At 40.2% G+C, this 23193-nt stretch overlaps 1 long non-coding RNA gene across 1 annotated transcript in view; it reads left to right on the forward strand.

Annotated features, from left to right (window-relative positions):
- The first annotated feature begins 1184 nt into the window (after positions 1-1184).
- LOC125455044 (uncharacterized) overlaps positions 1185-23193 on the forward strand; it is a 61042-nt gene continuing 39033 nt past the window's right edge. Inside the window, exon 1 of the long non-coding RNA XR_007248132.2 lies at positions 1185-1287. This is a non-coding gene — a long non-coding RNA (uncharacterized LOC125455044). The remainder of the gene's footprint in view (positions 1288-23193) is intronic.

Below are 23193 nucleotides of genomic sequence, written 5' to 3' on the forward strand. Positions count from 1 at the left end.
ACACAAGTATGAGAAATTGCCACTTAGATAAAGTAACAGTGGACTACTAGCATTGTGGGACTGTATAACAGGAAGAACCAGCACCTTCAGCTGACTAAAACATGAAAAACTGATAAAAACAAAAGAGATACAGAAATTAGAACAAAATGATGCTTTTCTTTAAAAAGAGAGACAATGGTTCTGAACATTCCAGTGAATTGGAACAATTCCTTCACTTCAGGAGGCTGGCTTTGAGATGAACCTAATATCCCAAGATACTCTCCTGACTTGGCGGTATTGTAGTTTGTCCCTCTAACATGCATTTGTGTAAGGGAATTACACTGTCCATGTCAGCAAATTTAACTCTAAACAGCCTAAATTAAAGTCTTATTTACAGTTGGCCCATACCGTGTTTATGCTCCAAAAAGTCTCATTCCTCATTATGCCATGCCTCCATGTCCTTCTATTCCTTTCTCCCTCTCGTGCTTAGCTTCCCCTTAGTGGCATCTATGCTATTCTCGTCAATCACTGTTTGATGCTGACATGCAGTGAAAATGTCAAACGTTTTCTATTGTTGATACAGGCATCAAATCCTAAGAGAATATGTACGAAACACATCCTTGCTACCACATAACCAAAATGGAAAGAACTGGGAAGGAGTACTAGACATAAGCAATAAGTGTGATACTAGCATGTGCTATGAAAAGGTTGATGTATGTCTGCAGCAATTTTCTGTTACTTTTTTTGCTAATAACCACTTCTGGCAATATTGCATCAGTCTAACAAAATAATTCTTTTGTCGTTTCTTTAGGTTACCTGTCATCTCAAAGGGAAATATTTTGTGAATAAAGTATTCACTAATATAATTTGTGTAGTGTTACTGCAGGAAGTACCACTTCTAAGACACTCAGTCTCAGAGCCCAAGGCTGCTATTGACAACAGCTGCTCATGTGACCATGAGTCATTAGTGCTCAATAACAGTCTTACTCAAAGAGACGTGGTGTATCAGTGTGTGGTTTTAGTATCAGCAGCGACATGTGTGCAGAGCTATGAGACAGCAGGAATAGCAATTGGTGCAATAAAAAAAACAAACCTTATTAACACTTCATATGCCTGCTAGTATCAATCAGCATAATCTGCAGCAGTCCCTGACGCAATCTTTTTTTTTTACTGAGAATTATCTTGGCTGCATCACAACACTAGAAGTTAATATCCAACAATAAAGTTCCCGATTGCTAACCCGTTCCCCTAGTAGCTGAGTGGCCCTTTGACAGAGTGATCGTACCTAAGCTATGTGAAGACTTGGTGGTGAGTCTAAAAGTTTTTCACTCCCTGCTTCCTCATGTTCCAGGAATGTGTCTATGGCTCTGACGATGCTCAAAGGTTACTTCCTTGATGACTCAGATTGTAAGAATGTAAGCAATACTGATCAGAAAGTCCCATTCCCAGACGAGACTGAGTTAGCCAGACTCATGATTTGAGGTGCTTCACTGTCTTGGGCTAAAGAGCAGACAATTATCAAAGAATAATGAACTCTACAACAATATGCAAGCAAATGAAGAACGATAAAGAGTTATCTCAGTATCCTGACCATATCTTTTCTCTCAGCCAACACCAAAACAGATCATTTCATTGCGTTTTTGTGATCTTGCTAATGTGTAATTATTGAATTTGCCAAAATAGTAGCAAATATGTTCAAGGTACTTTACAAAAGGAAGTTTTACACTGTATCTGGAACACAATACTGTACAACAGAAGTTTCTCACAGTCATTATACCAGTTATGACAACATATATAATTAAGTACCTGGTATTGTCAATAGTACAGAGTGCTAATAAGGTCTCTATTAACATTACATTTAGCCTGATCCTCCCCACTGAACTAGTGTGGAAGTGGAGTGTTCAGAACGGCTAGACTGTACAAAGTTTCTCGTGAATTTTTTATATTATTTTGTTGAATCATTTCTTCTTTCAAATGAATATGCTTTCAATCACTCGATAGAACAAAGAAGCAATTGATACTCTTCAGGCAGTGAAAACTGATTAGTTGCGGCTGCTTTCCTAAATGTTGCAGTGAGAGGTAGTGAAGTTATTGATAGACCAGCAACACACAACTGCCACTTAGACTTTGTGCTTTTGAGCATTTGTTTGACAAGGCCATTTTTTTCTCTTTTCAGTCACTTGATTTGAATTGTTATGTTAATAAATGTAAGAGTATTTGAACCTTAACGTGGAATGCTCAATTTTAAAAAAAGACTTCTAAAGTAGTTTTGTTCCTACTCAAAATATCCATCAAAATACAAAATCTTGAATTTACCATTCTGCCAGTAACATTGCCCATCAAACTTAAATATCAGATTACTTGAAGAATGTTTTGAGCCATGTTAGTGAAATACAGAATGTTCCATAATAATGCAGACTATAGCTCAACATATTTAGCTACAAAATTAATTGCACTGACTTTGGCTGATGATTTTATTTAATAAAAGTTGAGTCAATTTATTACTAACTTTGGCATATTCAAGTAGTTTGTAAAGACTAGAATTGAAAGTATGACTTCGGTTAAAAGTGTTTTTAGATTTAAAATGAACGGTGCATCAATACATTCATGTTAAAAAGGAAAAATCTTCTTTTAATAAGAATTTTAAAAAGTTATTTCTTGCACTTGCCAGAATCTGTGCACTAATATTTATCATTATCCGTTTCCAGAGAAGCATTGTAATAGCTAACATGTATATTTTGGATGTTAGAAAGAACATTAAAGTGATAACCAAACAGATCCTGGGTTTACAAGCCAATAAATTGCTCCCACACATTGAATAAATTGTGAAGAATTTATTGGCAAGTAGGAGGGCTTTTTTGTGTGCAGGCTTTGCCAGTTTATTGCCATTGTGCTGCAGCTTTTAAAATCATTGCTGTTTTTCTTTGAGGATTTACCTGCTGTTTTGGGTCAAAGAGAATTTCATCTTTGAATTTTTGGCTGGTGGAAAGCAGCAGAGGTCACATTGCACCATGTTGCTTGTTAAATCTTCAAAGTCACTTGGGTTACTTCAGCACATCTGTCACATTTTATTTGTTGGAATAGAGATTATACTTTTTCTTTCCAGTTTTCACTTCATCGTTCTCCATTACCCTCTTAATGGAACTTTTCTGGATGTGGTGCCACAATATTTATTAAACTTCTTAGAATTTTATTCAAATAGCTACAAATTTATATATAATGCTCAACAGTAAATGATGGTGGGCCATCGACAATGAAAGCAAATCATGGTTAAGCTAAATTCTGAATTAATCTGATATCCCTCACCAAGCACTTTTGCACAAGGATCGCCATATAATGACCAGGGCTCTGTCTGAATTTTTTGCCTACAGTTGACTTGTTACTTTGGTAACCAACTGAACTAACTTGCCCTTGCAAACCACACTGGCTCCTCATCCCACAGTGCCTGTGATTTAAAGTTATCAGCCTCATGATAAATATCCATACCCTTGTCCCTTTTAAGTGGATATCTGTGACCTCCACCAATACTGCAACTGCCACCACCCATCCCTCCCAACCAGAATCCAGCCTCTGGATTGGCCAGCCTTCAGCCATCTAAGCTATATGTGGATTTCCTCTCTAAACCTGCACCTATTATCAAATGAGATAACAAGTGTAGAGCTGGATGAACACAGCAGGCCAAGCAGCATCAGAGGAGCAGGAAGGCTGATGTTTCAGGCAATGTATTGTTTAAGAATATTTGAAACCTACACACAGTTTTGGGTTCCACTCTTCTGCTGCACGATGACAAGTACATTTCCTTGTTCTGCGCTTTGAAATTAGGTTCCACATTTTAGTTGGGTCTAAATAATTTGCAATTTGTAAGATTTTCAGAAGAATCCCTGTCAAAAATACAGAAACAGTACAAAATGATGAATTGCAACAAATTTACACAGTGATAACTGAGCTAGCTTCCCACATTCAATACTTAAGAGTTCTGCTCTGATACCTCTTCTAAATTTAGCTATTTTGATCAGTTAGTCATTGTTGACACACTTTATATGGTGACAGAACTGCAAAAATATTCACATCTGCAAAATGTTACACCAAGAAAGTGTCTTGAGACAAACTGTGCACATTGTGCAGAAATTTCAGATGACAAACCATAGACAATTTAATTAAGAGGCAGTGGATATTGACTGAGGATCGAAAAGCCCAGTTGTCGTACAAAACTTCAGAGTAGGCTTTTAGTGATTCGGACAGTAGCAAGTTTGCTGGTGCTGAACATCCACTTACCCAATTATTGTGTTGGGTGATTTGTTTGTTTGCACATTGAGCACTCTCTTGCTGTTTCTTTACAGAGGAAATTGTTACCCATCAGAAAAGGAGAAAAACCAAAGGTAAAATTTTCTTGGAGTGTACCTGGAAGTTAGATAAGGAAAACATTTACAGATCATTACAGCCAGCTCACCAATCTGAGAAAGGAATGCAGGAGAGCAGATGTGCTTACAGTAATGTAGAAAGACCTGTTTATATATAATACGCTGCACTCTGGACTCAAACTAAAAGGGTGAAAAGTGGTAGTAAACAGAGATACACAAATTCAACCTTTCAGTGACTAACCTCTACTGCAAAAATGTGAACATCTGGCAAGTCATAAATTTTAAAACCAGCAGGACGCATCATACAAGTTGCTTATAAAAAATATCATTGGAAGGCATTTTACAAGCTGTAATTCCCCTTCAGAGCAGCATTATGGCCATATCTGTGAGTAACAAATGTTTTCACTGGGTAATTCCCTACAAAGTTTACTTTAACATTTTTCCTCAAATTTTGTAGCAAACATATAGATCTAGGTTTTTACCATGGCCAAGTGTCTCTACCGAAGCAAAAATGCCACAAGAATTGAGGAATTTCAAGTCTTGTTCCCAAACCCAGCATCCTTCAATTCTGCAGGGTGGCATTTGGTGAAATGGTGGTGATGGTTACAGGCCATCTTTCAAACATGCACAATTCTCAGAGACAGCTATTTCAGTGACCAGCTACTTCCACTGAAATCAAATGTTGGTCACTGGAACCCAATGTGTGACAATAAGACCAGGTAGGAGCAGACCTGCTCTCAGTGCTTTTTGTCTTTGGATAGCCAGGATACTACAATAGAAGACTGAGATATCCTTGCAGATGTGATTACAGAACAACTTGGGGTGGAGTTCAAGGAAGTTTTGAGGAGAGGTTAGGGTCCCTTTTGTAACTGCCAATTGTGCAAAAGATTGTGTGTAAATGTACATAAGCCCCATGCAATTGTTCAAATTGTGAAGACCTGTAATAAACTGTCAAAAGGTGTCAAGAAGTCTTAACAAGTGTTGACCAGTAAACAACTGCCAGGAAGTGTCAATTTTTTTTTATGAGTGAGACACCTCTTCCGTGACAGAGTGTAGTCCGCAATGTAAAACTTTAGCTTTAGAACTATGTATATCCTACATGCATGGGTACTTGTGGATATTCAATGAGTTGTCAAGAAGGGGAAATTGTGTGATAAGTGGAGTAGCCATGAAGTTGGAATAGGGTATAGGGTGTCATGGGGATAGGTAGAGGAACACTGCATGGGGTAAATGGGATGTGGGGAGCGAAGTGGGGATGGGCCTAAGGCATAGCCTGCATAAGCTGACATGGCTGAAGAATGGGGATTCTGTGAGGTAAGGGCAATGTGAGGGGTGAAAACTAGAGGAATGATTTCTATTTCTCACTTTTTGGGGACTAGCAGGAGAGCTTTTCAATGGACAGATCCAATTGTTTTTTTAATGGAAACGTTTGTTGATGTAAAGGATTACTTATTTGAGAGATTAAATAATAAAGTGAAACGTTTGTTCTCATAAGAGATTATTTGAAGAAAATTCAATTTATTTAAATGTTTTTGAATGTGTTGAATATCTTTTCTCATAATTGTGCAGAGGTGGATGGACTTTGGGTGACACAGAGTAAAGTTAGAATGGCATAGGGTACCTTAGCGGCTATAACGGCCCATGATGGATGTGTTTAGTTGCACAGGGGGTTTTAGGGGTTATCAGAGATGGGTAGACTTGCATAGGATGAATGAGGCGGGCATGAAAATAGGCAAAGGGACACAGGGTAGCTTTGATTGGACTTGGGAAAAATGGGGAGATGAAGAGGAGCAAGGAGGAAATATGTTTTTACGTTTTCTTCTTTATTTTTAGATTTTGACCATAGAAATAGAGTCCTGGGGCATATTTTCCCCCTAGGCTGCCTTGGTTGCTTGGCCCAAATCGCAATTCAGCACTCAGACCAAAAATTGATCGGGCCGGCAACCATTTTTATCGGTAAGGTTCATGAAGTCAGGATTTCTTAAATCTCTGTACAGCTGACACAGGAACAAAGAGCAAGGCTGTGGATTATAACATCACTAAACAAAGTGCATGCTGGGACAGTCCAGATATCTGGTCCCAGATTCTGAAATGCTGTGCTGGCAACTATAAAATTTACTTCCTAGCCACCAAATTCATTCTTCTTCCTGGCAAACGTCTGAGCTGAACCAAGACTTTTTGCAATCTCTTAGTGCCCAGAAGAGTCTCAGACTAACTATTCATAACTTCACTAAGATCACTACATCACACCACCTGACACCACTCTTGCATGGCATTGATTCACTGCTAGATAATGGCAGAAAATACAAGTCTAACAGCACTTGTAAGCATAAGGTGAGTAAACAATTTAGACACTATAGCCAGGATTTAAAAAGAAAGCAAGTCGTGGCAAGTGCAGTCTGATACACCCACTGCAAAGACACCAGAGGCTACACCAGGGCATAACCAAACAGAAGGCACAGCAGTATGGCAGGAATTAATTTGACTAAACTTAAGTCAATACATAACATACAGAGTATAACAGGCCTGAGTCAAGACCCGACAGGATCAACTGTGCTCAGACTTCTCCACATTGCAACCACCCAAGACAACCTTGTAGTAAGATTTTCCTGTTAGCATTTGTGTTTTCCTTACCTCAACAGATTCTGTAAATATTATCCATTAGCTAAATAATGCCAGGAATAAAATATCGAGAGGGGAATGGCCATTGTTGAGAAGCCGGGAGAAGATCCAAACATTGTTGGGAAGGGGTGAACATTGTTTGGGAGACAGTCAGGTGGTGAATGAACATTGATAGGAGGTAAGATGACCATAGCCAGAGGTTGCCGTGGTTGTTGATGTGTTTTGACACTCCAGTTGAATTGCTTCGAGCTGAATCTTTGAACAGGCCTTAACTACTAGCAAAATTTCTTTAGGAAATTCGCTTAAAAACCAGGGTAAGTTCAGGGCAAACAGCCCAAGTCCCCATGGTTTGTGGCCATCTGATCCCATTGCCATAAAGAATCTGGCAGCAGTCTGAGCTGAGAAACCTGAAAGTCGAAAGTTTGAACTTCCTTCAAAATTCTATGTATGAACATGGACTAAGGCGTCCTCAGGGTTCCAATGCACATTGGCAACTTAAAATGAGCCATTCATTGCCCCCTGTATTTGAAGAATCGTGTCAATAGTTCACTGCCTTTCTGATTGTTGTGCAAGATTGTTCTCAACAGAATCATGGAGATTAGCCTTTAAATTTGTGCAGATGCCTGCAGAGTTGGTAACAGTAAAATTTCAAGGACAATCAAATGAGAAAGATCAATTTCTGCTAAAATATTAATGTTGCTGCAAGTATAAAGAGAAAGTAGCTTTCGGGTAGGGTCTTGATGCCTCTACTGAAGCTTTGGTGATTTTAATTATAGCTCCTGAAAGGGAAGTAAACAGTTAGGTTTTTTTTGTGTGTGAGCTAAGAATGACTGGTCTCTTTTTCCAGATCCTGTTGTGGTCTAGACTTCTGTGTGAAACTTTGCCTTATGTGGTTGAAGCAATTCCCTGCACCTCCACTTCATTCTGTAAACCCAAATGACAGCAAATAACAGGGGCAAAAATACACCTCCCATCAGGGCTTCAAACCCCAACTCTGAATTCTAATAATCTGAAAAACTGGTAACCTCAAACATCTGTAAGGCATTTCACCGGTAGTGCTATGTTTGCATCTGCCTTAACTGCCACTACACTCACTCAGTTGGTGTGAAAAATCTTGAGTATATACAAATGGCCTGAAAGGGAGAGAGTATTTATCCCTGACAACACCGCAAGCCTAGTACAGTGTGGTTTCAGGGTTTCCCACAGATAGAGCATCTGGGCAGTGTTAGCTGCGGCACTCCATAAACATTGACTTGGAGATAATCCCCAGAGGACTGACCACAAAGCACATAAACGGCTGTTCCCCTGTGCCCTCAGTGTAATCTGTACACTAGCTAAAGAACCAAGACAAAAAAGAAACAAAGCTGGGCTTCAAGGCCCGGTTAGGACATTCCTTCAGTTAAACAACAGGTGCTTGCACCACACTTGTAATCATTACTCAATTGATATCCTGCTCTGTACCTGACTGTACTTATCACCCCACTTCTCCCCCCTCCCCCATCACCAAAATGCACATCTGTACAAATACTTTGTCAATTTCAGATACATTTTCAAAGCCTCCAGTGATACTCAGGAAAAAAAGACTCCATGTCTGTCAGAAAATAGACAAAAACTGATATATGTGTTCTTGCAGCTTAGTGATGGCACTGATAATGTAGTAGATAGTTAATTATACCAGAGCTTAAGCTAACGATGCCAGGCATCAACCTCCTGATGTTTAATGCTTTGATGAAACTTTCCAGGTCTGTTTATTTCTCACTTCACAGCACAAATGGTCAGCATTATAGAAATCTGGGTAAGGGCAATGTTGCCAGCTGAAGCATAGAGTCACGTGAAAGGAAAAATGCTAAAGGATTATTTGCTCCAAATGAAGTAATATTACTTCTGTGACTTGACTAAAGGCCCCAAACGCAAATGGCAGCTTTAGTTCACATCGAAGTCTAATATTTCCCTCCAGACCTTTAGATGGAAAACTTTGTAAAACCAGACAGTTTATTTTCTCATGACTTGCGTGTTTCTGTTTGCCCAGTTGACTTGAGGGAAGTTTACCTTCAAATGTGGGAATGATGTATGTTTGAAAATTTAAGTAGGTGGTATATTGAATAGAAAACTGAATTAACACAGATTCAAACAATGTAATGACCTAGCATTAACAGCAGTGTCTCATTCCTAATTCCCTCAGTTTATTCATTCATCCATGCCTCTTTCATCATTGAAAATACCAGCAGTAGTAAAATCCTAATTAGTCATAACACAGTTGCCATGAGAAAAATAGAAGCATAAAATATGTTCATTTTCAATAGGTAAGAGGAAGGAATGAGTGCAACTGGAAAGCATTCAGTGTCTTTTGATGCCACAAAATTATGCCAGAAACTGAAGTTTCTGGCTCCTCTTTAGCTGCTCACTCCTGGTTTATCGTCCTGGTGCAAAGAAGGTGTAGATGAATTGTGGAAATTTCTAATAGGTTTTCTCCTGGATCCATAGGTAAAGTGAGCAATTATAAGTTCAGGGTGTGTGTTTGGGCCTGCCTGCCTTTTTGCCATGGTCATGTCTATGCTCACATAGTCTTGAAGAAGGAACATATAATGTCTGCCATAGCTTTTGTTCCAGTCCTACTGTAGATCCCACCTGCACTGATGATGTTATTGGTGCTATTTCCTGCCCTTGAAGATGGAGAGAAAAGAAGATAGGTAGAAAGGAGAGTATAGGTGGGGAGGTAGGGAGGGGATAGGTCAGTCCAGGGAAGATGGACAGGTCAAGGAGGCGGGATGAGGTGGTAGTTAGGAAATGGAGGTGCGGCTTTAGGTGGGAGGAAGCGATGGGTGAGAGGAAGAACAGGTTACGGAAGAGGAGACAGGCTGGGCTGGTTTTGGGATGCAGTGGGGGGAGGGGACGAACTGGGCTGGTTTTGTGACGCAGTAGGGGAAGGGGAGATTTTGAAGCTTGTGAAGTCCACATTGATACCATTGGGCTGCAGGGTTCCCTACCGGAATATGAGTTGCTGTTCCTGCAACCTTCGGGTGGCATCATTGCGGCACTGCAGGAGGCCCATGATGGACATGTCATCTAGAGAATGGGAGGGGGAATGGAAATGGTTTGCGACTGGGAGGTGCAGTTGTTTATTGCGAACTGAGCGGAGGTGTTCTGCAAAGCGGTCCCCAAGCCTCTGCTTGGTTTCCCCAAAGTAGGGGAAGCGACACCGGGTACAATGGATACAATATACCACATTGGCAGATGTGCAGGTGAACATCTGTTTGATATGGAAGGTCATCCTGGGGCCTGGGATAGGGGTGAGGGAGGAGGTGCGGGGGCAAGTATAGCACTTCCTGCGGTTGCAGGGGAGGTGCCGGGTGTGGTGGGGTTGGAGGGGAGTGTGGAGCGAACAAGGGAGTCATGGAGAGAGTGGTCTCTCCGGAATGCTGACAAGGGTGGGGATGGAAAAATGTCTTGGGTGGTGGGGTCGGATTGTAGATGGCAGAAGTGTCGGAGGATGATACGTAGTATCCGGAGGTTGGTGGGGTGGTGTGTGAGGATGAGGGGGATCCTCTGGGGGCGCTTGTGGCGGGGGCGGGGTGTCAGGGATGAGTTGCGGGAAATGCGGGAGATGCGGTCAAGGGCGTTCTCGACAACTGTGGGGGGAAAGTTGCGGTCCTGGAAGAACGTGGACATCTGGGATATGCAGGAGTGGAATGCCTCATCCTCGGAGCAGATGCAGCGGAGGCGGAGGAATTGGGAATACGGGATGGAATTTTTGCAGGAGGGTGGGTGGGAGGAGGTGTATTCTAGGTAGCTGTGGGAGTCAGTGGGCTTGAAAAGAACATCAGTTTCTAGCTGGTTACCTGAGATGGAAACTGAGAGGTCCAGGAAGGTGAGGGATGTGTTGGAGATGGTCCAGGTGAACTTGAGGTTGGGGTGGAAGGTGTTGGTAAAGTGGATGAACTGTTCAAGCTCCTCTGGGGAACAAGAGGCGGCGCCGATACAGTCATCAATGTAACAGAGGAAGAGGTGGGGTTTGGGGACTGTGTAGGTGCGGAAGAGGGACTGTTCCACGTAACCTACAAAGAGGCAGGCATAGCTTGGGCCTATGCAGGAACCCATGGCCACACCCTTTGTCCCACTTCCTACAGACAAAGGGGGTGGCCATGGGTACCCCTCCCTACCTCCCCACCTATACTGTCCTCTCTACCTATCTTGTTTTCTCTCCATCTTCGGTCCGCCTCCCCCTCTCTCCCTATTTATTCCAGTTCCCTCTCCCCATCCCCCTCTCTGATGAAGGGTCTAGGCCCGAAACATCAGCTTTTGTGCTCCTGAGATGCTGCTTGGCCTGCTGTGTTCATCCAGCTTCACACTTTATTATCTTGGATTCTCCAGCATCTGCAGTTCCCATTATCATAGATGTAATATACTTGGATTTCCAAAAAGCAGTTGGCAAGGTACTGTGCATAAGGGTACTCACTAAAAGAAGCGCCCATGTGGTTGTGTGTAACATATTGGCACAGATAGAAGATCGGCCAATTAATGGAATATATAGAGATTGGATAGGGAGGGCATTTTCAGATTGGCAATTTATAACATGTGGAGTTCTATAGTGATCAGATACTTACTGTATGTTAATGATTTGGATGAGGGAATGAATGCACTATTGCCAGTTTTAAGGATGGCACAAAAGTAGATGGGAAGCCAAATGGTGAGGACAACAAAAAGAGTTTGCAAACACATACAGACAGGTTAAATAAGTTGGCAATATCTTGGCAGATGGAACATAATGTGGAAAAATACAAGGGAATGCACTTTGTTACGAAGAATAAGGGAGCTGGATATTATTTAAATGGAGAATGACAGCACAAAGGAGAAGAGCACAGAGATTTGAAGGTTTTCAAGTTCAATTCACAAAAAGCTTTTTTATGTGGGAAGTGGGCATTGCTGGCGAGCTAGCATTTATTGCCCATCCCTAGTTGCCCTTGGGAAGGTAATAGTCATCTGCCTTCTCGAACCACTATAGTCCACTTACTGTGCTAGACCTACAATACCATTAAGGAAGGGATTCCAGCATTTTGACCCAGCAGCAGTGAAGGAACAGAATTACATTTCCAAGTCAGGATGGTGAATGACTTGGAGGGGAGCTTAGATTTGTTGGTGTTCCCATATATCTAATACCCTTGTCCTTCGAGGTGTAAGTGGTTGTGGGTTTGGAAGGTGCTGCCTAAGGATCTTTGGTAAATTCCTACAGCGCATCTTGTAGATAGTACGCACTGTTACTGAGCATCAGTGTTGGAGCAGTGGTGCTTGTGGATGTCATGTCAATCAGGCAGGCTGCTTTGTTCTAAGGGTGTCAAGCTCCCCGAGTGTTGTTGGGGCTGCACTCATCCAGGCAAGTGGACAGTATTCCATCACACTCCTTACTCGTGTCTCGTAGATGACAATTAGGCTTTGGGGAATCAGGAAGTCAATTCCTTACTCCAAAATTCCTAGTCTCTGACCATGTTTAGCAGATGAAATTATTTTAAAGGGAATGAAATATAAAAACAGGAAAGCCTTGCTGAAAGTGTACAAGGTACTAGTAAAAGCACACATGGAATACTATGAATAGATTTTGTCCTGGAAAACCCAAGGAAACCTAACCAGATAAATAGAAAGCGGGACATAACACCAGCGCTTCGTCGGAGGCTCACTGATGATGTTACCTAGAATGGTGACGAAACGTTTGAAAACGAACCTTCCAGCTCAGCGAGCAAACTCACACCCAGTTTTTGTCCTCTTATATAAGGAAATTTACATTTAGAGACAATCTAAAAAAGGTTCACTCGTTTCATCCCAGGCAAGGAAGAATTTACTTGTGAGGAGAGGTCAAGTAGGATGTGTCTGTACCCATTACAGTGTTAAAAAAATGAGAGGCGACCTTATTAAAACATACAAAATTCTTAGCAGCGTAACAAGGCAGATACTAAGAAATTGATTCTCCTTGTGATAGAATCTAGAGTCCGAGGGCTTAATCTCAGCATAAAGGGTCATACATTTAAAATAGAGTTGAGGAGGAATTTCATCTCTCTTAATGGCTAGGTCATTTAGTACATTCAAGGCAGAGATAAACAGATTTTAATCAGTAAAGGAATAAAGATTTTGGGAATAAGGTAGGAAAATGCTGTGGTAGGTTATCAGATCAGCTGTGGCTTATAGAACGGTGGCACAGAACCGATGGGCCGAATGGCTTACTTCTGGCTCCACTTTATGATTTCTGATCCTGACAGCTGAAGAGTTTTTTGTACATGTTCCCTGAACTACCAAAATCAAATTCACATTCATTTAGTTAATGTTAATTAGTTGTAAATGTTGCCGTACATGGAAAACAGAATATAAGCAAGCTCTCCGATGAAGAGTCTAGGCCCGAAACGTCAGCTTTTGTGCTCCTGAGATGCTGCTTGGCCTGCTGTGTTCATCCAGCTCCACACTTTGTTATCGTGGATTCTCCAGCATCTGCAGTTCCCATTATCTCTGATAACTCTAGGCATCATTGTTTGTGATACATGTAAAGAAATATTCATCTGTATTTAAACATTCTCCATCAACGTCACCAACAACTAATTTCTATGTTGTACCATATTGGGTTGTAACAGCAACCAATACTTCACAGAGATATTGTATTTTCTATGCCATCAGTTTGGTGGACCTCTTGCATTTTCAGAAATAGATTGTTTGCTTCAAATTAAAGTTCAAAGCTGCTGGAAATCTAAATGTAAGTTCTATCTGTTTTACATACAACAGGGGAATATTTTTATTGTTATTTTCAAATTATTGTTTATATTGCGAAAGAAAATGAAATCAGTAGCTTGCATTTATGTTGCAAAATCAGGGTAGGAAAGGTCCAGTGGCATCTCTGTCATGTAATTAGATAAAAATTGACAACAATCAAATCTACCCCAAAGGAGTTCGGTTTAAGTTAGTTGGCTGGTTTGTGATGCAGAATGATACCAACAGTGTGGGTTCAATTCCCACAGCAGTTGATGTTATCGTGCAAGACTCTACCTCTTACCCTTTCCCTTCACCTGATGTGTGACCCTCAAGTTAAACCACCACTAGTCATCTCTCTCTCATGAGAGAGCAGCCCTATGCTATGGTAAGACCGTGGCAACTTTTAACTTTACTAAATCCAAAGCAGTCACACAGAAGCTGGATTGTAATTTAGTAAGAACACAATAAAAAAAAACCTTTTCACTTTGGATCACTGGAGCACTCAAGAAGCCCTTCTACAGAGATGAGTCAACCTTTACAAAGTTTGGAGTCATTTGAAACACTGTTCAATGCTGTGATGGAAGAATCAGCATGGTATACAAGATCTCCTCCCTTGTCCTATATTTTGTGTAAAATACAGAAATTACTGCTTCAGACCAAGCCACTCTTTTTGCTTCAAGGGAAATAATGGGGTCAATTTCTTGGAAGAGTGATACAGGTACAGGGTCCCAAATCCAGAAATCTTAGGTCCCAAGGCTTTGCCCAATTCTGCATTTTCCCAGAGATTGTGTTATCAATTCCTTCACACAGGCTGTCTCTATAGCATGTTCTGTATTGATCATTAATGTAATTGTGAATGTCTCAGCTGTGGTTCATGGAACAAGGAATGCTTGCATAAAAAAATGTCCTCAATCATTATGGTCAGAAACATTTAAGATTTAAAAGTTTTGATAAGGCAAACATTTAAGAACTCTTCCAGTTTAGTGATTCATTTAAGAAAAGAGCATTTGCCTGGGCAGAAACAGCTGATTTAAAATCATCTCCTCACAAGTGGCTAGAAATGTTACAATCTGAATATTCCCATCAGTGGAAAAGAACAGTTTAGTGTTGAAAAAATAAGGGTGGTTTGGGGAACCATACCTTAACGTGCTGGAATGGACATGTCCCATGTGTGCAAACCCCTCACCAATTCCATCTCTCTGGGGTCAATCCAACAATGGTTCCTTCATTTCCATTCTTACTCTGTTCCAGGAGCATTGCCCAGAAGACTACTGTCTACTTTCTGAACAATTCCAGTTTTTGGAGAGCCAGATTTGAGACCCGCTTTCTGTTTCTGAATTAAAACACAAGGTCCAACTGAGAGGATTGCAAATTATTTTTGGTTAATGACCAGTGGCTATATTAATTCACCTCGCACGCATTGGATTCAATGACGTTTTCATATCACTTCTCAACATCAGCACATCCTGTTTACAATGAATAAAGATCAATCAAACTGAAATTATGTTAAAAATAGTTATAACTGAAAAGTATCTTTTTTTTAATTCATGCATCGTTGTACTCTTTAAGAAGTCTGTTTGAACTGACTTTGGCCAGCTGTAAAAAGGCACCCAATATTCATGGAACTATACCACCATGGGGAAGAACCTCAGGAGAGAATAGAAATAGTCAGAAAAAAACAACACTATTATGCCCAGTCTTCCCACTAACCCTCTAGGGCATAAGTGGTCAGACATGATGTAACAGATTAAAATATCCAATTACTTTGCATTCTGTACAAACCAACAAGAAGTAAAGACTTTGTACTGAGGGTTTGCATCAATCATTTACAATGACAGGTTATTTTAAACATTGATTACAATTTCACACCTTGCTTCCAGTTTTCTTTAATGTGTAAATTAATATGTAAATTAATAGTATAATTCAATAATACTTTGGTGTCAATTGCACATTATCAGGTGAGGTAATGACTCCTTCAGCAAGATTAAATAGTCAGGTGCATTGTCCTTTAATCACTCTATATCAGATTTCTTTGGCAAGGCACCTACATCCTTCAGGAGCTTATCACCCTTTTGTGCTGCACTGTGTTTTTGTCAAAAACCAGGAGGACAATGGAGCAGAAATTTCCTTCTGTCTATCAAAAATCATAACAGATGGATTAAGGTTCTAGTTTTATCCCTTCCATTAAACTTAATTTTGGACATGCAGGGTGTGTCAGAGCAGCAACTGAGATTGTTATAGTGAGGGGTTGTTTCCTGAATTCGCCAAATCCCACCATCCCACTACCACCCCGACTACCACCTCCGCCTGTCACTATGCACTGCTCCCACAACCCCCCCAGATCTCCTCATCCCTATCGCAGAATGGCAGCTAAGTCAAAAATAGTTGCTTCACTCTCAAAGAAAAGGAAAGACAAAAATAAAGCGCTGAATATTATTGAGGGAATTAACCTTGCCAAAGTTCCAGGACAAGAGAGGTGCTGTACACAAGGCAACTAAACCAGGAGATCAAGAAAAGATGAGTGAAGAAATAAAAAAAAGTCATTTTTGCAATCATATTTTATTAATTATGCACCAGCTTTTTAATCTGTGTTTTGATAGAATAATAACTGTCATGACACGTTATCTCACTTTAACACGTTCCCCTCCCTTAACATAGTCACGAGCTGTTAGAAATTGGTTACTCATGCAAGGCAGGTTTCTGTTTACCCGAGCATGCATGTAGATATGTTAAAACCAAAATACAATCCCATAACATGATGAATGTTGTCATCAAACTGGTGCCTTTACTCGACAAAGAACCATTAAGGCCTAGGTGAACAAATTATTCTGAAAGCATGAACTGGGAATTGTTGTCGCATATCTGAAACGCAATGCAAGCTGTTAACAATTTTTAATTTAGATGAGATGAGGCAGTCAAAGAAGTTGTGCTTTTGATGTCATCATCTGCTTCTCCATACAGAGAATATTGAATGACATCCTATATTTTGATCAATGATGTGAGCTGAAGTATCGGCAAAAGTTGAGCTCCCAGTACAAGTTATCACTAATCATACCCTGTCAACTGGAGTACAAATCCATTCTCGCACTCTCTTTTACATCGTAACTAACTTCCTGCTATAGCTATAGGTTGATTCTAATGCTTTGTGCTTTCATTTTGATAATAGTCTCTTATATGGAAACATTTTGACTGCCTTGTTGACTTAGAGAATATAAAATTCCATATTTGGTTGAAATATGCATTTCGCAGAGAAGAATTTGATCTCATGAATCAAAGCAAGGTACTATTCTATTTGTGAACAAAATGATTGTCAATGTAATTCTTAAATTGTATTAAATCAGAATTACAACTCAAGAGGTGGGTGGAATCTTTCTCTTGACAACAGTCTCGGGAATGTATGCCATGATGATTATTGTATCAGTTGACAATTGCAAGAAGAACAAAGAGTTACCATAGTGCCATCTTCACTGATGTAAGCTTTCACTAGTCTCAAACTTGTCAACTGTATTAAAAACATTAATGGTACTGGCTTTAGGAAATGAATCAAATCAGCTATGGAAAAATGTTACATAAACTAAAACCAACTCTAAATTGTTAGTATTATTCCAATACCAACACTCCTCCAACTGTGTCTGAAGATTAAGGACATTTTTAACAGTCTTGGCCCCAAATTTAAATGTGACTTAACTTTTTTATTTGAATCTTTTCAGCCTTTGAAAGAGTAATTGGATTTCAATAACATCAGGGTTAATTTGTAACATACTTGTCCAACTCCTGCTATTTTTACTTTGCAAACTGAACCGATTTGCTGGAATTTTCCTGCTTCAGCATAACTTTCACCAGCAAAACTGTTGATCTTCCTCATTCCTGTTTTGAAAGAAATTTGCTCGCTTCCTGCCTGTGTTCCTTGAATGCAGCAGAAGAAAGGAAGTTACAATTATTGAATAAAACTTTCCATGTGCGTAAGAACATTTCCTAAATGTAAGGGGTTCAAAGGAACCAAGGACAATACTAAATCAGGAAAACAAATAAAGGCATCGTTACAAGTGGAATTTAAAATCATGAGTTACATTGGACATGAGCAATCTTGGGTCTCAATGGACTGACAGTTTTTCACGCCATAGGCCTGAGTGCTGTTCATTCAGTACTGGGTTAGAAAGTTGGATCTATTTCAAACATTTTTTTATTTGGAACTTACAAAGTAACTCAGTCACTCCTACATCAGAAAGAATCACAGACAAAATATGCTGAAATTGAAAGAAAAACATAGCTTGCATTTTTATATCACCTTTCACATCGTCAGGATGCCCCTTAAGTGCAGTGCAACAGATGACTTTTGATGTGTTGCCATGTGCGCAAATGTAGGGAAAGAGATCTAATAACTAATCGACTCCTGTTGCATTTTGGAGTGTCAGTCTAATTCAATGCATTCTGATCGTAAGGTACCCAGCTTACATTAGAAAATTGTGAGAGATTCAGTGATTCCTAAACTAGAAGGCTGAAACTAATTTAAATACTTCTATAAATGGGGTCAAGGTTGACTGAGACATAACCCCGAATCTCACAACGAGCATGCTGAAGGCCTTTACTCCTTGACTAATAACTAAGTCACATAGTAAATTAGGCACTAATGCAATCGATTCTGCATTCGCGTAACGTTTAAACATGTAAATGATGACCAGGTTAAACCTACTTCAAAGAATAAAGAGAATTCATGAGCAGGATGTGTAAAAACTGGTAGAAAAGAAAATGCTTCTGATAAAGGGTCTAGGCCTGAAACTTCAGCTTTTGTGCTCCTAAGATGCTGCTTGGCCTGCTATATTCATCCAGCTCCACACTTTGTTATCTCAGATTCTCCAGCATTGGCAGTTCCCATTATCTCTGAAAAGGAAATGTTTTAATTTGTATGCCTTCTCCTAACACATCATATCAGATGTGACTGAACTGGAACTCAAAAGTTTTATATAAAATTTAATTCATGATCCAACTGGGCACCTAAAGGCGAGGGTGATCAACAATCTCATTATTATCCAACTAATTTGAATTAACAGTCATTAATTCATTACTCCTGACACACTGTAGGGATTCTAATTCTAGTTAGTTTAATATATTATAAAGCTTTTACCTTCATAAAGCATCAAAAAAATACACAGGTTTGAAAGATTTTGGCTGAGATATCTGATGGCATCAATCATTTACTTGGTTGCTTAAATGACATCCAAGTCTCAAATACAACAAGCCAAAAGCAAACGTACATTTTTAATCAGAGGTGCACTGTCCACCACATTGAATTGGGATTGCTTGTGGACTTCAGAATTCTATTTCAGAACTGTGGACTGTACTAAATAAATTTGTCAAATCACCTCCTGTGTTTCTTACAGGATCATTTTCAGATTTGTTATGCTCCAGTGCCAGATGTGCCAGAGCAATGAATGAGGTATGTCTGCCGCACAAACAAGACTACCACCAAACGATGCCATTTGCTGCTCTCACAACATGAGCTTCACACCGCATACCTGAGAACTTTAGCCCTAATACTGCAGATCTCTTTCAGGCTACAGTATGTGATCAATTCTCAGTCATCCATTGTATCAAGGAAGTCACTGAGGCTCTCCGAAATAGGAGAAACATCCTAATTTCCTTTCCTATAGAGAGAACAATGCAAGAAACACTGTGCCTTCACATGTCAGTCTGTCCCTACATAGAACGTGCCATAGACTGTATATAATTTGCCTTATTTGTTTCCTATTACCAGTCTGGTATCTTGACTGATTGTATGGGATTGCACGCTCTCAACATGAAGTTGACTTGTGACCAAAGGTCATTTGTCTGCACTGCCTGCGAAGCATAGGCTCACAGACTCACAGAGATATACAGCACAGAAACAGACCCTTTGGTCCAACTCATCCATGCCACCCAGATATCCTAAATAAATTTAGTCCCATTTGCCAGCATTTGGCCCATATCCCTCTAAACCCCTCCTATTTGTGTAGCTATTGAGGTTCCTTTTAAATGTTGTAATTTTACCAGCCTCCACTACTTCATCTGGCAGCTCATTCCATATCTGCGCCATCCTCTGCATGGAAAAGTTGCCCCTTAGATCCCTTTTAATTCCTTCTTCTCTCACCTTAAACCTATGCCCTCTAATTTTGAACTCCCTCACACCGGGAAAAAGACCTGGCTTTTCACACTATCCATGCCCCTCATGATTTAATAAATCATTAAAAGGTCACCCCTCAGCCTCTGATGCTCAGGGAAAATAGCTCCAACCTCTCCCAGTAGCTCAAACACTTCAACCCTGGCAATATCCTTGTAAATCTGTTCTGAACCCTTTTGAGTTTCACAACATCCTTCCTATAGCTGAGAGAATTGCGGCTGTATTCCAAAAGTGGCCTAACCAATGTCCTGTACGGCCTCAACATGACCTCCCAACTACTATACTAAATGTACTGATCAATAAAGGCAAGCATACCAAATGCCTTCTTCACTATTCCATCTACCTGCAACGCCACTTTCAAGGAACCATGAACCTGCATTCCAAGGTCTCTTTGTTCAGCAACACCCCCCAGGAACTTACCATTAAGTGTTTAAGCCCTGGTCTCGTTCGCCTTTCTGAAATGCAGCACCTCACATTTATCCAAATTAAACTCCATCTGCCACTCCTCGGCTCATTGGGCCATCTGGTCAAGATCCCCTTATACTCTAAGGTAACATTTTTTGCTTTCTGCTACACCTCCAGTTTTGGTGCTATCTTCAAACTTACTAACCATACCTTCTATGTTCACACATTTACATATTGGAGCTAGGACATCCATGATCTTGCAATTAATAAAATATATGTGTCTCATGTTTCATAAGGAATCTGCCTCTTTACCAATTGATTTCTAATGTAGGGAACAAGGACGTGTATTTGACCTTCATGTCTTAATCTGGAATATTGTACAAAAGAAGTGCTTAAGAAGTCGATAAATTGAAATTATATGTTTAGCAACGCATGTATTTTAATAAATTTGACTCATTCAAAACAACAGTAATGTGCAGTGATACTTTAGCGGCAAACAGTCAGCAAAGAGAGTCATTGAGTCATACAGCATGGAAGTAGGCCCTTTGGTCTAACTCATCCATGCCAAATAGGTTACCCAAACTGAAGTAGTCCCATTTACCTATGTTTGGTCCATGCCTCTCTATAACTTTTCTATTCCTGTATCTGTCCAAATGTCTTGTAAATGTTAATATTACCTGCCACAACCACTTCCTCTGGCAGCTCGTACTTGACTTTACTCTTGCTATGACAGTTTACTTGTGGCTCCAGTATAATCTCAAGATTACTGCCTAGAGGTTCTCCTTTTGAATTTAGTACCTAGCTGTTCACGCTCTTTCAATAAAACCTCCTGTCTGGTGCCAACGTGAATGACGCCAACCAGATCCCTATTCTCCTGTTCCAAGTTCATCTCCAGTCATGAAGCAATGTCCTTAATCCTCGGCACTGGGCAGATGACACAGCCTTTGGGACTCATGTTAAAGAACAGCATCTATCACCCTAATTGCACAGTCCTCTAACATTACTATTACTACTCCAATTTCCTCTATGCTGCAGTGTCCTATCAGTTCACTCATCCTCCCTGCAGTACCCACTTTTGTCCATACCCTCTGCAAGCACCTTGTACCTGTTGAATAATTGCAGGGCTTATACTCCTCGAACATTATCTCTAGGTCTCTATACCTGCCGCAGTTGTAGTAATGTCCTCCTTTTCCCGATCACAAATCAAATTTGAGTGTCTACCTCTCGGACCGAGTATTCAGGTGATGTTCCCCTCCTCTGCTGTGCTGCAATGTCTGCAGTTCATACTCCAACTCCTCAATTCACATCAAAAGGATCTTTGTTAGGACCTTAAATATTCATATAAATTTTTTTTAACAACTTGGATAAATAGTACGGTATGTCATGTATCCAAATTTGCTGATGACACAAAGTTAGGTGGCATTTTAGACAGTTCAGATGATAGCATAAAATTACAAAGGGCTATTGACAGACAATGTGAATGACAAAACTGTAACAGACAGAGTTCAATGCAAGTTTGATGCTATCAATTTTGGACCAAGAAAGGATAGATCAGGGTACATTCTAGATGGTGTGATGTCAAATACAGTGAATTTCCAAAAAGACTTTTGGGGGATTCAGGTGTATAGATCTTTAAAATGTCAATAATAGGTGCAAAAAATAATCAAGAAAACTAACAGAATGCCAGTCTCTATATTTAGAGAACCGGAGTAGGAAGATGCAGAAGTTGTGCTGCAGTTAGAACCCAGTTGAAGTAATGTGAGCATCAAGTTTCCAGGAAGAATGCAGTTTCTCTGTTGTTGGCTGTCATAACCACCTCAGACCATGATGCTATATTTACTTATTCTTTCACAGAGTGGTCATCTCTAGATAGGCCATCATGCATTGCCAATCCCTAATTGTCCTAGAAATAAGTTGGTAGTGAGCATTTGTGAATGTGCCTCAAATCATGTGGTGTATATACACCATAGTGCTGGCAGGGAGGCTGCTTAGGAAACAGAGATGTAAAGACAATACCACTGGGCCAGCAATCCAAAAAATCTAGGCTAATATTCTAGGATTATGGGCTCAAATTCTACCATTTATTGAGCCAAATAATCTAGAATTAAAAGCCAATATCAGTAAAGGTGATTGTGAAGCCATTGTTGATTCATTAATAGCCTTTCTCATCTACATGTGACTCCAGACACACAACAATGTAGTTGATCTTAACCTAACCTAGCAGGCATTCCCACTTCATCAAAATTGTTGCAGAAAACTCGACAGCATCACAATAATTACCTCCCTGTCAGGCAAGAACAACCAGGCAGATGGCTGTCAAGGTCAACAACATCTCCAAATGAGTAAGAATGTTAAGGTGTTGGAATCAAGCTAAAAATGAGAGACAAGTATAAGGGAAACAAAGAAGTTAGCAAGGAAGGAAGTAAATGTGGAAACTAAAAAGTAACACAATACCCCTGACAGTCTAGAGTCAATGCAAATAAAACTAACTGAAAAGAAATTTCGAGTGCCAGCTTTGAATTTTGAATGAATTTGATCAGATCAAGTACCTCTTCAAATTAGACAAACCAGTTAGTACTCAAATGCATTTATGGCCATGATGGGGACATGACGTCCAGATCTTAAAACATCTACAGGTCTACAAAATCACGAGGGGTACAGACAGGGTGGATAGCAAAAAGCTTTTTCCCAGAGTGGGGGACTCAATTACTAGGGGTCACGAGTTGAAAGTGAGAGGAGGAAAGTTTAAGGGAGATATGCGTGGAAAGCTCTTTACACAGAGGGTGGTGGGTGCCTGGAACGCGTTGCCAGCGGAGGTGGTAGACGCAGACACGTTAGCATCTTTTAAGATATATTTGAACAGGTACATGGATGGGCAGGGAGCAAATGGACACAGACCGTTAGAAAATAGATGACAGATTAGACGGAGGATCTTGATCG

The sequence above is a fragment of the Stegostoma tigrinum genome, chromosome 9 (assembly GCF_030684315.1).
Source record: "Stegostoma tigrinum isolate sSteTig4 chromosome 9, sSteTig4.hap1, whole genome shotgun sequence".
In the NCBI taxonomy this organism is placed as follows: Eukaryota; Metazoa; Chordata; class Chondrichthyes; order Orectolobiformes; family Stegostomatidae; genus Stegostoma; species Stegostoma tigrinum.